This window comes from Lolium rigidum, chromosome 6 (assembly GCF_022539505.1).
Source record: "Lolium rigidum isolate FL_2022 chromosome 6, APGP_CSIRO_Lrig_0.1, whole genome shotgun sequence".
NCBI lineage: Eukaryota > Viridiplantae > Streptophyta > Magnoliopsida > Poales > Poaceae > Lolium > Lolium rigidum.
Window position 1 is genome coordinate 39545553 of NC_061513.1, and position 5287 is coordinate 39550839.

The following is a 5287-nucleotide window of genomic DNA, read 5'->3' on the forward strand; positions in this document are numbered from 1 at the left end:
ACCCTGTGCCGACCCCTAACCATAGGGCGCCGAACGGGAGCACCAGCGTCCTAATGTCACATCAGATTTCAGAGGCGAGACCGGCATATCAACAACTCTACAGCTAGCTCCATCCTTGAATGCAACGTCTCAAATGCTTTGCGGTGGGGTGCCATTAATGAACCCGTCGGTTCTCCACACCGAAATATCGACGTAAATGTGACGCCGTAGGTGCGCTCGTGGTGGGTCGCCATTTAATGAACCCGTTGGTTCCCCGCACACCGGCATGAGCATCCCCCCCCCCGTAGCACAACGTCGAGTTCGAGTTGCCGGACTTCAACGTAAAACGCGGATGCCGAGGTGGCGGAGGAGGCAGCGGAGTGGGCCGAGAAGGAGCAGTTCAACGGCGACCAAGAGCAAGCAGAGGTCCTAGCCTCCTTCAACGTGCAACCCTTCCGGAGGATCAATGAGCAAGCGCTCGAGGAGATCACGCCGCCAATTTCGAGCACGCCCTCAAGATCGCGCGTGAGCAGGCGGCCACGGAAGAGGCAGGTCCCCTCCTCATGAAGGCCAAGCGGTAGAGGTTGCTGGAGCTCAACGGTCAGTGTCAAGGCCGAGGCGGCCGCCAGTGGCAGGCGACGCTGAAAGCTCAGCGCCACCGGCAAGCTCCAGCGTCGCCTGCGGCCATGCTGCACCACCAGATGCGCGAAGCAAGGGCGGATATACGAACGTGTGTGGCGGTGGCAAACGGGAAGAACGACGATGAGGCACGCCCGTCACGCGTCCCAACTGTCGGTCAGTAGACTAGGGTTTATTTGAGTTTAGTTTAGTTCAAATTTTATTCAAGCTTTTATAAATAATCTTAAATTTAAATGAAATTTTGCAGTCTGTTTACATTTGCTTGTTCAAAGTTTATTTTATGAATTCTTATCAGGGTCGCACGTGTGTACAATCTCTTTCCAAATTAGAAAGCATGTGGCGATGTCCCATAGTGCACTACTGATACACCTGCCGGCCGCTTATTTCAGCCGTGCCGAGGAATTAGTACAACACTTACTTTATAACACCGTGTTGTAATAAAATCACGGAAAGTTTTAGCCTTCCTTTTGAATAAGAAACCAATCAAAGTCCAGGAGACGTGTGACCGTTTGAGCAACTTGTGGTTCCGCCTCCACGTTGTTATCAGTGCGTGCCTTTTCCCTTGTGCTCTCTGAAAACGACGCGACGACCGATGATCATCCGGCGAGTCCCCGGCCGGTGAGATTATTGCTCGTGGTTACCACTTTTGGGTGGTGGCGATCCTGATCCCCTAGTTTTGTCAAACGGACACCCGGGTTAAGGAAACACGGCGCGGGCGACACGCGGCGGCGGCGGCGGCTGCCGTGGAGAACATTGCTGTGACCGGCCGATCTCTAATCCAGGGCACGGCAAGCTTTTCTGTTTCCTCGCTCATATGATCGCCTTGAAAAAACAGGACAGGATCCTTTTGAGACGAAGCAAAAGGCGGCCAGGATCATTGCTCGTTACATATGGATAGAGCCATTTTAGTCATTTAGTGTACTAGATGATACGCCGCGCGTTGCTGCGAAATTAAATGCATAATATGAAATATTATTAAATAAACTTTTTTAAAACAACAATAGTTGTTGTAGAGAAGGCGGTCGGCAATATGTCAAGTACAATTGTACTTGTAATAGACTGCTACACAAATCATAAAATGTGTTGGATACTTGGATAAACCATCCAGTTGTATAGATGATGTATGACATGATAGCATAAATGATTAAGCAAATTAGAACAATTTACATCATACTATAGTAAATCATACATACAAAATGCAGTTCCGATTTGATTGATACGATACAATCACGATCCGCGTGACCGACTCATCAGCGATCCGCGTGACCGACTCATCTCCACCGTCCAACTCTTCTTCCATCATGTAGCAAGGAGAGACAGATTCAGAACTAGCTCATCCCCATGTCTTCTTCCCTCAAGCCCGCCTGCATAGTAGCTCTATAAGTACAAGGTCATTGTCACACACCGCGTGCGGATTGCGCGTGTGACTATGACTTAGACTTTGACTCTTGCTCGGAGAGAAGTGGAGTGGGCGCTCTCTTTGCCGGTGCGGCTAGGCACGGGGCTGCGGGCAAGCTTGGAGAGGAGTGGAGTGGGCGCTCTCTCAGTCTATCTGCCGGTGCAGCGAGGCATAGGGCTGCCGATGGGCTCTTCTACAGATCGTCTTCTCCGGATTCATCAGGTTTTCTTTTCCTTGTGCTATGTTGTGCTGCCATCTCAATAGTTTCTTTTTCACCCAAGTTTGGCTCGCCGTCCCAATCTTTTTCGCTGCCGATTTCTATGCGTGTAATAGTCCTAGGATGGTTTTTTGTGGATAGTCCCAGGATTAGTCCTAGGATGGTTTTTGTGGCGAGAGGACGTTCCCGCTACTCTGCCGGACTTCGTGCACGCGCCGCGATCCGTCCTCGGCCCCGGCCGTCCCTTCCTCGGCTCCTTCGTCCCCGGCGCCGCCGGGCTCTTCGACCGCGCCGTGCCGCTCGCCTCGAACCGCGGCCTCCTCCTCGTGCGCTACGTCCCACGCGGCGGCGACCCTCACATGGACGGCACGGAGCCGACCGTCGACCACCTCGCTGTCCGCAACCTGCTCTCCGGCACGTGCGACCTGCTCCCGCCGCTGCAGTGCGGCCAGTTCTCCAACTACTTCGACACAAGCGCCTACGCCGTTCTAACCGGCGCAGACTGCTGCCCGAGGAGTGGCCATCCGCCGTGCCCACCGGCGAAGAAACCCCTTTTCACGGTGCTAATCATCGGCATCAGCCAGGACGGCATGCGGTACGACCTCCACACGTTCTCGTCCGGCGAGCCGAGCTGGAGCGCGCCCACCAAGTGCTTCAACCCGATAGAGCACCGCATCTTCGGACCGATCATGCAGCGCGACGCCGTCGTGCGCCGCGGCACGGTGCACTCGGCTGCTCTGGGACATGGTGAACTTCCACGCCCTCAACGTGGACGCCATCACCGGACGCGTCTCCTTGCACATGCTCCCGGCTCCACGCCCGCAAGACCTCGTCCGCTGCATGTATGACAACCCACGGCTGAGCGTTGCCGCCGACGGGACGACGCTATCGTCCTTTTGTTTGTTCCGGGAAGACCTCACAGTGGAGATCTGGACATGGCGAGATGACGACGACGACGGAGAGAGGGGTCACTGGCGCCGCGATAGGGTGGTGGAGCTGCGACGGCCCAAGCAGAAGCAGATCGACGGACCCTTGTGCATGTGTATGGGAGAGAGGAGCGGCACGATGCTCATCAGGGCCGACGGCCGGTGCATATACCTCGCGGATCTTGAGAGCGGTGTGCTGGAGGAGGTGACCGATCAGTTCTCTCGGCATTTGCTGAAACACACCGCTCGATTGTGTCTTTGCCAAGTACCATTACAATTTTGTGGCATATTTGCCAGAACACACCACCTGGCTGAAAACGGAAAGTTTTGCCCTTTGTCTTCAAAATCAGCCATCCCACATAAAAGTGCAAAACTTTCCGTTTTTAGTCAGGTGGTGTGTTCTGGCAAAAATGTCACAATATTGTAATGGTACCTAGCAAAGACACAATCGGACGGTGTGTTAATGCCAAAAAATAACGGTGACCTGCAGCAAATTGTCCCTTTAGTCTAAGGTTTCTTCAACTCAACTTAAAACGCGTACAGGTCAAAGGCCAAAGCATCTCCTGAAAGTGAGCTTGAGAGATGAACCATCCTTCTCATTGCATATCACATATAAGTCAAGTAAAACACAGCATGGTTCCAATTCCAACACCCAACCATTTGCTGCCCCAAATTGAAGAAAAACTCAATTACCTAATTGTCATCTTTACACCACATTGGTAGCAGAGCTAGCCCACAAAACTGCCAGAGCACACTTGAGCAGCTGACAAGAAAGAGGAAGAGTGGAACGTGAAAAAAAAACTATGATAAAGGAAGCAAAGTCATCAGGGGTCCAAATCTGATTGTGTCTATCGCTGACCAAGAAACATCAAACACAAAAAAGAGTGAAAATGAGCCTTTTTCCACAAGGCAGCCTAACATTGTGATGCTACACTGACGAAATGGATGGAATACAATGAAGAGCTAAGTGAGATTTAAAATAAATAAATAAAGAGGAGTACCACGGCATTTTGTAATTCAGATAAGATGAGCGCGACTTGACACTGCAAGAGGCTTTACTTTACTGCTCGACCATTCGCACATTTCTGGAAAGAAGTTTTCAGAATGGTATTGGTAACCTTCGTCCACTATATAGAAGGACGAGCAAGAGAACTTAATAAATCTTTCTCATAAAGTATATGGGAAACAAGTGATCTCCTAGTTAGGTTAGAAACCTTGTTGGTCTGCACATTATAACAATTCCCATACAGTTTTTGGAGACATATATAATGGGGCGAAGAATGATATTTGGTTATGCAACAGCGTGATCAAGGGAAGCAGTACACTAAAAGAACATGCAGTTCAGTTTGCAACTACAACACAATGAATTTTAGACTAATCGTTATTATATGATTAGGCTCAGAACAAAGCTCTATAAGCTCTAGGACAAAGCTGACTCTGATCAAAGAAGCCAGGAATGAGGTTGGAATTTACTCTAGTACTTATTTGAATATATGGAAGTTCTCACATCATTGCTCAAAGTACACTAAAAATGACTTGTAGTAATTCCAAAATACACCCATCATCTTGATTTATTCTATAAATGAGTAAAAGCTAACAACTTAACAAGCATTACGTCCATAATAAGTTAATAACACAATAGCAAAAGATGAGTTACTATATGATCAGGACCAGAACAAAGCTCTAGGACAAAGCTGACTCCGATCAAAGAAGCCAAGAGTGAGGTTTTTAGGTATTCTGCTTATTATTTGGATATATGCAAGTTCTCACATAACTGCTCAAAGTACACAAATGACTTGTAATTCGAAAAATATATCCATCGAATGGATTTATTCTATATATAAACAAGTAAAATTAACCAGCATTACATCCATAATAGCAAAACATGAGTTTGTAACTTAAAAGATTTATTTGAAGTGTAAATAATAATAATCTGATCTGTGATGTTTCCTTCTAATTCTTACTCAAGTAGATGCAATTCGAGGGTTCATGATCCTGTTGCTGCAAGCCAAAGAAGAAGGCCACGGCATGACGTAGGGATATGACCTCTCGAGCTCGTACTGGTAGAGAGAAAAGATCTTCTTCAGCTCTGCAGCAGGTATTTCTTCCAAGCAGAAGGAGAAGACG

The 5287-nt window shown here is 48.8% G+C and overlaps 1 pseudogene; it reads left to right on the forward strand.

Moving 5' to 3' along the window:
• Positions 1-665: 665 nt before the first annotated feature.
• Positions 666-3746, forward strand: LOC124662497 (annotated as a pseudogene).
• Positions 3747-5287: the final 1541 nt, after the last annotated feature.